The 11,751-nt window shown below is 49.6% G+C and overlaps 1 pseudogene; it reads right to left on the bottom strand.

Annotated features, from left to right (window-relative positions):
* Positions 1–9,027: 9,027 nt before the first annotated feature.
* Positions 9,028–11,016, bottom strand: LOC111091200 (annotated as a pseudogene).
* Positions 11,017–11,751: the final 735 nt, after the last annotated feature.

The raw sequence follows: 11,751 nt of genomic DNA, 5'->3' as shown, positions 1-11,751 counted from the left end.
TGCTCCCTCCCCACGAACCCGTAGAGGAATCCTTCCTGGCCCCCTCCTGGCTTCTGGTGGCTGCCGCCCATCTGTGCAGCTGTCCTGGCCCCCATCCCTGCCTTTGTTGCCACATAGTGCTTTCTGTGTTTCTGCATCTTTAGGTTGCCTTCTTAGCAGGACACCAGGTATGCTGTATGGGCCCCTTGTAAGGCCCCTCCTACTTCAGTACAACGTCATCTTAACCAATCACACCTGCAATGACTTTACTCCCTTTAAAAGATTTTGCTTATTTATTTATTTAGGAGAGAGAGAGAGGGTGAGAGAGAACATAAGCAGAGGGAGGGGCAGAAGGAGAAGCAGACTCCCCACTGAGCAGGGAGCCCGACTTGGGGCTCGACCCCAGGACCCCAAGATCATGACCTGAGCTGAAGGCAGATGCTTAACCTACTGAGCCACCCACGTGCCCCTGCAATGACTCTACTTCTAAATAACATTTTGAGCTACTGGGAATTAGGACTTCAATACATCTTTCTTAAGGGGACACAGTTCAACCATGAAAGCAATGGATTGAGGAGAAGTAGGTCCAAAGATAGATGTGCCCTCAGAGCTGGGAATCCGACAGGAGAGAGAGGCGGGTGTGGCCACGGAACAGCCTTGCAAGTGGAAATATTTTCAGAAAGTGGTCACGAACACCAGGGCATGGGTCAGGAAGAAATAAGTCAAAAAAAAAAAAAAAAAAAAAAGGAAGAAAATAAGTCTTGCAGAGCGGAGTGAAGAGGAGAGAAAGTAAAGCAAGAATAAGGACAGAGGAGGTTGAGGGAAGGAGGGGGCATCTGAGCCCCAAAAGACATGCAGGCCGTGGGAGGCCTAGGAAGAGAGGGCAGAAGGAACATTCTGAAGGACAGGAAACCACAGACGCAGTATAAGAAATCTCATCTTTGCAAGCGATCATTCTGGAGTTCATTAAGCAATTTCCTGCATGAAGCTAGAAGGGCGGTGGGTACTCTGTCCAGTGAGCTGCTAATCTCTCTCTCTTTTTTTGTTTTTTTTTTTTAAAGATTTTATCCATTTATTCATGAAAGACACAGAGAGAGAGAGAGAGAGAGGCCGAGACACAGGCAGAGGGAGAAGCAGTCTCCATGCGGGGAGCCCGACGCGGGACTCGATCCTGGCCCCGGCTGCCCTTATCTCGCTTCATCTTGGTTTAAAAGGTGGAGGACAAAAAAAATAAAATTAAAATTAAAATAAAAAAATAAAAATAAATAAAGGGTGGAGGACACACAGGAGAGGCCCAGGGTCTCTGAGCTGGGGGCCCAAGACCAGATAGAAGGGCACCCCAGCTAGAGGCTGACAAGTTCCCCGGGGGAGCAGAGCTGCTTCGGGTGGGAGCTGAGCCCAGGGCCTGGCTAGATACCACTCGCCCCGGCCCCAGGTCCTCCCAGTTCTCTCCGCACAGGAAGACAGCCCTCCCCGCAGCCACCTGGACTCCCCAGTACCACCCTGTCCATCTCTGCCCTGAGAGCACGTGGCCGTAGTTCTGGCTGAGAATGAACGAGCTGGGGTAAGAGGAGCAGATCCTCCACGTATCACCTCCTTTGAGGCACAGGCTGTATGAGTGCAGATCTTTGTGGAATACTGGTCTATTCTTCAGGTCACCCCTCAGATTTAGAAAGGAGGTGGTGTTTCCCCCACAGCTCCCAGCTACTCCGCATCCTGGGCCAACACACCGGACCTCCAGGTCCTCATGGTGGGTTCTGAACCTCTTGTGTCCCCCCGCGGCATCTCTCCAAACGCCCCTATTTTGTGTACTATTTTGTTTCCGAATGGTTGGCAGGTATTTAATTTGATAAGGCAATCAGAACAATGTCGTAGAAGGCCTAACATGTTAGTGGATTATTATTATCAACTGACCCTCTCAGAGGTCTTGCTTGCCCAGAGCAGGAAGTGGCTCTAGGCACTCAAGTAGAAGTCGCTTCCTGCAGGGGGAGGCGGCGCATGGGCAGAAGGCATGGCCTGGCTGCTGTGGGAAGCGTGGCTAAGCAGAGATGACTCTTGGAAATGTCTTCTTGGCCATCCCCCCGGTGGCCCTGGATGTGTGGTACTGCTCCCTTGGACCAGACTTGGCTGCACTCCGGTGGATAATCCCCTCCTGGCCTGGGCCTCCGGTCCTGGGCTGCAGCATGTGGTTGGAGCACAGGGTCCTATGTCTCTCCAACTTTCTGAAGGTGGGGAAAGACCATCCGTGAATTCAGTTTTTGTAGTAAAAAGTGGAAAGGAGAGCCCGTTTCCTATTTTAGGATTTTCCCAAATTAGGAAGAGTGTTCCATGTGGGCAGCTCAAAAGAACAACCGTCCACTAAAATAATATGGTGAATATTCAGAAGAGCCTCCTGAGAGAATACCCGAACCCAGAAGAGGGTCCCTCCTGGAGATTTCAGGCACTGCCATGTGGATGGGGAGACTTGCCTGAGTCCTGGACGAGCCCCGGGAGTCAGGCAAAGTTCGCTTCCTCCTATGACAGATCCAAGTGCTGGTGACGCGCTGGCCCCGGTACGTGCCTCGCACATAGCTGATGCTCAACCAATATTTGTTCAATGAATGAATGAACTGTGGGTCTCCCAGTACATGAAGCAGGGTGGAGTCATCCATCAATTAAAGAAAACCTGAGGGCCGTGGGGCAGGTCCTGTCCTTGCTCCCACACCTCACTCTCCTTATCTTCTAAGTTCGGAAGGTTGGCTGATCTCTAGGAATTTACCTTTGAATGAACTACAAAAAGAATTTTCGTCACCTGTAAGACAATTACAAATTTAAACACTGACTCGATAATTTGATGAGGTTAAGGAATGACTGTTCATTATTTTTCAAGGAGAAAAATGAGGATATGGTTTGGTTTTTAAACGTGCCCCCCTAAAAAAATAAAAATAATAATAAACGTACCCCTCAGCATGGATGGACCAAGAGGAATTAGGCTAAGTGAAATAAGCTGATGGAGGAAGACAAATCCCATATGACTTCACATACATGTGGATTCAAAAAAAACCAAAACAAACGAATGAACAAACAGTAACAATGACAAGGCCCAGAAACAGATTCATAAATACAGAAAAGAGACTGGTGGTTGCCCGAGGGAGGGCGCTGGGGAGATGGGTGAAGCGGATTGAGAGGTACAAAGTTCCTGTCACAAAATAAAGAAACCACAGGGAAAAAAAGTACAACACAGGGAATATAGTCAGTAATATTGTAATGCACGTATTGTGAGCGTTTTGCAACGTGTGTGCAATTGTTGCATGACTTGTATACACCTGAAGCTAATTTAATATTACATTCCAACTATATTGCAACTAAAACTAAAAACAAAACAGAATGAAAGTATTCTTGTCTTTTAAGGATACGCGCTGGAATAATAGGGGATGAAATGTCACAGTGTCCGAGGTTTGCTTCCTAATGAGTTGGAGCAGGAAAGCGGGTTGGAAAACAGACGAGAAAGGCCCCGAGTGGATCCGTGGCGACTTAGCAATGTGTACATGGGCGTCGGCTGCACTGTTTGGTCTACTTTTTATGTTGGAAAATGTGCACGCTAAAAGGATTTTTTTAGACCCTAGAAGCTGCTGTCCCAACATCTCTTGCTCCCTGGCTCTTTCCTAAAAGAACCTTCGGTGCCATCCGGGTGTCTGCTTCCACAGTGCCCCTGGGACTCAGGGCCGGGTGACCCCTTCCCCACCTCCCGCCCTCATTAGCTCTGCGGATCAGGGCAAGCCTGAAATGACCTGACAACCCTCTCACTGGGGAGTGCTTCGAGGGGGACGAGGGATGAAGGAGAGCTTTGCGGGGACGCTCCACTGGGTCCTCCTGACTCCGAGAGGGCCGCCGGAAGCACTTTTCTCCTGCTGGAAGGAAGCAGGTGGCCCTAAATGCCCAACAGCCACGCTGCATCCTAGAGGAAACCAGGTCTAGGAAGAAGCCAACATGCCGAACAGCAGAACAGAGGGATGACAAAGACCCAAGTCCTTGAGAAGCGTCCTGACCTGCTGGATCAAACAAGCCTGAAGTCCACTCTCTCTCTGGACTCCTCGTTACGTGATACCATAAATGTTCTGATTCTTTTTTTGATTATTTACAACCAAGAGAATCTTAGCAGATTCAGGCTCAGGGAATCCTCCTCTTGACAGTGGTGGAGTGAGGACTGAGCTAAAGGGAGGGATCCCTGCAGCCCACAGTCACCACCATCGTCTGGGGTGCAGCAAGCAGTCAGTGAAGGAGACCAAAGGAGGGCGGCAGTAGGAGGGGTCTTTCGGGAGGGGACACATTGTCCTACCCTTACCATTTTCAGTCCAGATAGACGGTTCTCCCTAATGTCAGGCCTTCCTGCTTTGAGTGACGGCGCCCTAAAGCTACAGACACAAGTTCAAGGGTCACCTTTGGGAAAGTTGTGCCCGGCTTGTGCTACTGTGGATTGCCTCCGAAATACGACGGCGCCCATCCCTTGGCGAACGTTCATCCCAGAAATTATGCAAACCCGCTGTCGCCGTCCTGGGAGGCAGGAGCAGGTGGCCCGGGAGGGTGCGCGGCCTGCGGGGGTGCTCCTTCCCCACACATTACCCTTGGAATTCCAGGCCTCCTCCTGGCCCAAGTGGCTTCTCTTCCTTCTCAAGTTGATTGAAAGCCAGTGGATGGGGCCCTTGAGGGAGCCTGGGGTCGTCCATAAAGCAGAGAGGGGCTCCCCAGTTCCCTTCGCTCTGTCTCCCGGCAGTTCCTCCTGCCCTGTTTGCTGTCTCTGCCTCAGCCCCCCCCCAAAATCACCTCCATCCACCGCAGCGGGGCCCAGTGCCTCCCCAGTGGATTCCCGCCTCCACCAAACCCCATTCTTCCCACAACCTCCAGAGCCACCCTTCCAAGTGCAAGTCTTTTCCTTTCCTAGAACCTGTCAGCCACATTCCCCTGCCCACAGGGTCGGGGTCGGGCCTTGGGGTCGGGACTTGGTGCCCCCGCGGCCTCCCCTCTGCTCGCTCCCCTCCTTCTCCTCTCACCTCAGAGCTCTCCACGCAGGCCAGGCGGCTCCCCAGGCTTGGAACCACCGGCTATACCCCATCCTCCTCTCTCATTTGCACAGAAGCAGCTCCTTTAGGTCTTATCTTAATGTCACCTTCTTGGGGAGAATGTTCCTTACTCTGTCTCTTGCCCCCAGCGAGTGACATCGCCTTTACTTGCATCCACGGTATCTCGCCCTTCTCTCTCACAAGTCAGTGTAATTGGAAATTTTGCACAACACCTCTCTTCCCTGTTGGATTTTAAGCTGAAAGAGGGTAGAGATTTTGTCCACTTTGCCCCTCACTCCATCCCAAGGCCCTACCACAGTGTCTAGCACATAATCAATGATTAGTAAATAAAAATCGGTTGGCTGCCTATCAGGTGTGGCCGCAGCTGAGGCCTCCCAAAAGTATGGTCCCAGGGACCCCTGCAGACCCTCTTCGACCTCTTGCATCCATGGAGCTCCACACCTAGCAGGCTCCGGCTCTAGAGGACAGAGCGTGGAAAGGGACAAACGTGGACAGATCCGAGTCCACCTGGGAACCTGAAAGCCATGTTGTTGCCTTACAGGGAAACTGGCTTATAGAATTCAGGACATTCCCCTCCCAAGCACACTTGTTCCTCACTGTTTGCTCTAAAATGTTTTGTGTGACTCCGAGATGCAGACTAAAGACTAGAAACAGAAAGCAAAGGCTGAGAAGAAAAGTCAGAGCCATTTCCTGTTCATGGGCCGCACGCGCCAGGGGGGAGAGCGTCCTTGTCCTCCTCCTGCCTCCGCAATAAGGAGAAGCCTGCAACGCCCCCACATCGGTGGTGCTCCCTCCTGGACTGCAGGCAGAGGGCTGGTGAGAGAAGCCACAGGTATGACGTCCAGAGGGTGGGGACCCCTGGAAGCACCATGGCTGCGAACTGCTGGTTCCTTTCCCTGGGACATTCGAGCAGCTCAACTTCCTGAAAAGTGTCTCTCTAGGAAAATCATGGAGTCATTCTATCCTGAAGTCAGGTGTGGAATGGGTGAGACTGTTCCTGCCAGGAAACGGGTTTAGTCGAAGGTCAAGAGAGTCCAGTGGCAGTTTCCTGGACCAGTCAGGTGGCGAAGGCATCATGGCCTCCTGTAGGTGGGCCTGGCCTCAGGGACTCTGGGAGCCTGCCCTATTGGAGACGGGGAAGGCCAGAAGGTGGGAAGCATGGGGACAGCTTTCAAAAGGCGTGGGGGTGGGGAGAGTCAGCAGGTGTAGGCTTGAATTCAGCCCCTGCAGCGGAGGGCTCTCCCCCCTTTAAGGCTCAGTGTCCTGTGATAGTGTCGGTCTGGCTGCGAACCCAAAGAGAAATGCTTACAGATGCCCCTGCACGTAGGAGCCTCGAGATCCAGAGGCAGCGTGGAGGATTACTACCAGGGGCTGAGCTCAAGAACCTAACCTTCAGTCCCTCCTCACTGTGCCTCCTTCACACTGGTTTTCCCAACACATGAGCTGTCAGTTCTCAATGAGGAGGTTTCGAGGCCTCCCGGGAGTCCACACCAGAACTTCTCAAACGTTTCCACGAATTTGTCCCCAATAAGAATGAATGAATGCCTCAGAGAAGCACAGCTGAAATTCCTTTAGGTTCCTTGTTTTATCTTAAAAATTCATGTGAATTAGGGGTGCCTGGCTGGCCGTCAGTGGAGCATGAGACTCTTGATCTCGGGGTTGTGAGTTCAAGCTCTATGTTGGGTGTAGGGACTACTTAAAAATAAAATCTTTTTTAAAAAGTCATGTGATTTTATGTATCTTAATCTGTAATACAGTCATGCGTGTTTGACATAAATATATTATTTTAACTACTCAAATAAAATGTACAGTTCTAGGAAGTTGCTGGGAGGAGGAGAATGGACAATGAAGAAGGGTTGGGAGGACTTGGCTCCTCACATCTGAACCCTGTTTCATTCTCCCCATAACTTTACGAGGTAGAAACTTTAACAATTTTTATGTATTTGTTTGAGAAATAAAGTGAGTGGAGGGAGGAGCAAGGGGGCGGGACAAGGAAGAGGAAAGAATCTCAAGCAGACTCCATGCTCAGTGTGGAGCCGAACACAGGGTTTGATCCCGTGACCCTGAGATCATGATGTGAGCCCAAACCAGGAGACAGACATTTCAACTGACCAAGCCACCCAAGCACCCCGAGGTAGAGTTTAAAAAAAGAATTAAAACATTACAGCCATTACAAAGGAGAGTGTGAGCATTCCTCACGGGGTAACTCCCTAAAAGAAATCCTTGTGATCCTTATCTGTGGCATTTTTCTCTCCGCTGGCTTTGCAAGTTGTTGGACATTCCTGCCCCCTGGGGTCTGCGAGGTGTGTCTCAACCGTGCGGTCATTCACAGACACTGTCCCTACCCCCTCAATGGAGAGCGGTAGCCTCCTGCCCAGAACCCATTCTGCTAACTCGATGTATGCTTTGGCCTCAAGTCAGCTCTGTCAGAAACCAAGAGACAGGAGGGAATCTGACTTCTACAGACTCTTGCCTGATCTTCCTTTTAGAAGTAGCTGAACCTGGCGGGAGTGTCACGTCTGGTGGTTCCGAGCTAGTAGCCAGCTACTCAGGGGTCAGTGTGCATAAACGAGGAGGTGCTATGGACTTCAGGTCAGAGCCGGTGGGGAGAGGGCGGAGCTGGATGGCGAGCTGCCTGGGGCCCTGCCCTGTAGAGAAGGGGCTGGGGCCGGAAAGAAGCTACAGCAGGTCGATGACCTGCTTGCGACGGGGGCTTCTGAGACCCAGGTCCTGAGGACAAAATAACAGCACAAGGTTGAGGTGAAGGTCTCTCTCCCCATGTCTGCAGTGCCTCCAGGGGCTCAAGGAGGAAGGCTCTGCTCCCAGAGATCTTGGCTAAAATGGCCAGGATGGCTTCACAGGCAGGGGTCAACAGTGAGGGGCCAGACAGGAGGGCCTGAGAGCAGAGAGCTTCTTTCACACAGAGACGCCTCCATCGACACCCAGCAGGAGCCTCACAGGGGGGTGCCAGGGCACAGGCAATGGGCCGGGATGGCTGAATGTCAATGCCTCTGTGGCCTAATAAGTATTCACATCCAGGGAGGGCTGGGGGAAATTCGGTTTACAGAACTCTTTCAACCAGGCATGGATCGATCATGGGATCTTTCTTGCCTATATATGTTCCTGAAAACAAAACCAAAAAGGAAACAAACTGGGCCTTAAATGTGGAATGAATTTACTCCTTCAAAGTAGCACCTCAGGAGGTTACAGGCACATTCTACGATGCGCACGATGTTTGCAGGAATCGTCTTTGGGAACTGACTTCGGAGCCATCCTACGAGTCACACCTCAGAGTCAGCTGGTCTGATCACTCCACTGATTCTTCAGATTTGTCTTTGAATAATTTTTGCTTGATTCTAAAGATAAATCATCCATCAAATGATTATGCTTGTTGTTGTTGTTGTTGTTTTTTTAAACCAGTCTGTTTCTCTGTAGACTATAAATTTCTTGAACCAATGGAGCTCGTCTAGTTCATCTTTGGCTACAGAGGACCTGGCCAGGCACTTGAGAAATGCTTGATCAATATTTAACTCTGTGCTCGTTCACTCCATTTCATGGGCTTATTTCTGCTACTGTTGTGTCTCGTACACATTGCGGACATCAAAACGTTTTGACTTCTCAGGTGGCTTTTTGGTATTAAATAGTTAATATTTATTCCAGAAAAGGAAGGGTTATTCTAAATCTGCACCCACCAAAACCCACAGTAGAAATGCCTTCTGGAACGAGCATCAACAATTTAGCTGTTTCTGTTGGTTGACGTCACAGAGAACAGTCTGTCAACATTTTCCCCTATGTTGCTTTTCTTTTTGGGGGCATAGAATAAAGATGAAAAATCACAGCTCTGAGAGCACACAGAACAGAGAGCTGGCACTCGAGGGATTGATTATGTATTCACTTATTTATTATATTTTTTAAAAATGGCCCAGCTGCTTCAGCTTACACAAGCTGGGCTGAAATATTTCACTCGATGGTATTCTCATCTGGTGGTTATAATACCGGGTGATTCAATGCAAAGTTTTTTTTAACCCTAAGAGGAGAAAATCAGAATTAGGTTAAAAAAATAATATTAGTGCTTAAAACTGAGATTTAAATATTCAGGTACTTTCAAGAAATGGCTGCTGCCTTGCTCTGCCAGTGGTACGTGTCGGAACCAGCGCATCTGGAGAATTTTCCAGTTGCTCACTAAGTGTCCCTCACATGAGCTGCAAGGTCCAGGCCCAGACCTGTCCACTTGTACCTTGTAATGTGATTCCAGGTGATTCTGATGTAGACCTGTGGTTGAGAACATGTGATCTATAGGCATCTGACCACTGCTTCCCTGTTAATTTCTCTCCTGTGGTCATCATTATGCCTGATAAGTTATGTTTTCGTCAAATGATGGACTAGCTCAACTCCAACTGTCTCGAATAGAAGGAGGAACTCATTGGCTCGTTTAACGGGAAAGCCCAAGGTCAGGTTTGGCGCAAGACATTGCTCGATTCAGCGACCCAAATGGTGTCAAGATCAGGCTTCTCTCTTGGCTCGGCCTTCTCATGTTGGTGCTTTCCTCAGACAAGCTCTTTTGTGAAGGCAAGATGGCTTCCCGGAAAGTTAACCTCTACTTATCAAATGTTAGAATGAGATTCTGTGATCTGACTCCCCTTGGTCCACATGGGGTCCCAAGTATCCATCTCTTCTGTACCTGGCAGGATTCATTCATAGACTACAGAAGCCACTCTAGATACTTAGCAGAGAGGGATTTAATTCCAGTACCGAGTGCTTGCAAAATTGTTGAATGATCTAAAGGAGTGAGTTTTCTTTTCTTCTTTTTTTCTTTTCTTTTCTTTTCTTTTTCTTTTTTTCTTTTCTTTCTCTCTTTACTTACTTATTTATAATGGGAGCACTAGGGTTTATGGAGCTGCTTATGCTTTAGTACAGACTCCGGGGCTTACCCATGGGGCTCTTGATGTATAAAGCCTGGACATTTTGCCAATTCTTGAGCAAAATGACACCAGGAAATTGACAGCTAAGTGGGTGTCACACCCAAGTTCATCATCTGTCATCTTCTTGTGGCCATCAGCCACTGCCAGACACCACACCCCCTTCACCTGCAACTTGATCGTGGACTTCACTTCATCTACTCTCACTGCGCATCAGCAAGGCCTAGTCAGGCCTGCACCCGGAATCTGTGGGATCTGCTTGATCAGAGATTCTGAGGCTAGCAAGGCGTCATACTTCTTGGCCAACTTCTTGACTAATTTTTTATTCTTGTTGAGTTTCTTCAGTGCCTCAATGTCCATGTGGGAAGTAGTCATAGTCCTTGGCCTCATCCATCACAGTGCTGCTGACCCCCAGAACACAGATGCAGAACGTGGGGCAGGGAGTAGGCTTACGTCTGACCGGTGTCAGAGTCCTTCAAGGGCATCTACAGCTCCACCACCTGAAGGGGTGCTTTTTAGACTGAAGCTTTAAAAATGACTCCCAGAACACAGGAGAACTAACTTGTTGGGGAGAACTCTGACTCTTGAAATGCTCAGGAAAGAAGGGCAATCAGGAGGCCACCGTGGGAATAGTTGAATTCAAGCCCACACGTCATATTTGTGATTTGGGGATCAGGAGGCCCGGAAGCTGGTGACATTGCCTCCAAACTGCTTCTGAAACCCAACACACAATTGACCAGATGTGGAACCACTGCTTCATAGGAAGGGTCCAGAAGCATGTACACCTATAGAAAATGTGAATGTTGTAGGGAAGCTGTCTCTTCTGCACTCCTGCCTTCCAAATCTAGTTTGAATGGAAACTTTTGGATAACAGTTTGCATTCATGTCATTGCCTGTGGAAAAGTGTAGAAAGGTGGTTTTTAGCTATATAACCACAGTAATACAATAGCATAGCACAGTGCAGGGTGGTTAGAAAGGATTCTGAGGGCCCGTCCAACACAGCAGGAGGCTGGGAGGGTACAAGGCTCTCCTAGGCAAGGAACCACACCTCCCACTTCTGGGAGTGTCCAGGGTCAAGTATACCTGTAGCCCAAGGAGTAATCGTGGGGTCAGGTTGGTTGTCCAGAGGCAATTTAGGTTACAGGTTATAATTTAGTTAAATTTAGGTTAAATTATGCTGTTACTAGAAGGAGGGGTAAAGATGCTGGGTGACAAAACCCAAAGATGTCCCCTGTAAGGTGTATGATGTCCCTGCAAGGGACATGATGCATTATCTGATCAGTATCGTCACCTACACTGTTGTCACCTACACTGTTTCCATTCCACTGTTTCTTCTCCTTTGCAAGACGGGCCCCCTCATCCTCCCTGCCCCATAACCGGGGAAGGTGGGGGCAAGGAGGGTGAGAGGGTCCGTCTTACGAAGGAGAAGTTCAGACCCAGAGGTTAAGAGCCTGCCCAAGCTAATCCTACAGCTGGTGAGAGGCAGGGCTTACATTCAGACCCAGTGTCCTGACTCAAATACCATTCCCTTGGGCTGGGCTAGAGCAGAATGTGGAAGAAAATTCTTCTGGAACAATGGTTCCAACCCCCAGCCCACATGAATACAGCAGTGTGCCAGGGGCCTTGAGGGAAAGTATTCCTCCGCTTTCGAGCAGCTCTGGCCGGATTCGAGCACAGGGTCACAGCGGACTCCGGCATCAGAGGAGAGGCGGGGAACCTGCACAAGAGCTTGGATGCTTGGCTCCCCCCTTCATTTGGTCTTAATCTGAAGAACGAAACAGGGAGTTTCACGT

The sequence above is a fragment of the Canis lupus genome, chromosome 19, assembly GCF_011100685.1.
Source record: "Canis lupus familiaris isolate Mischka breed German Shepherd chromosome 19, alternate assembly UU_Cfam_GSD_1.0, whole genome shotgun sequence".
Taxonomy (NCBI): domain Eukaryota; kingdom Metazoa; phylum Chordata; class Mammalia; order Carnivora; family Canidae; genus Canis; species Canis lupus.
The sequence above is the reverse complement of the archived record's forward strand: the minus strand, read 5'-3'. Positions and strand labels throughout refer to the sequence as shown.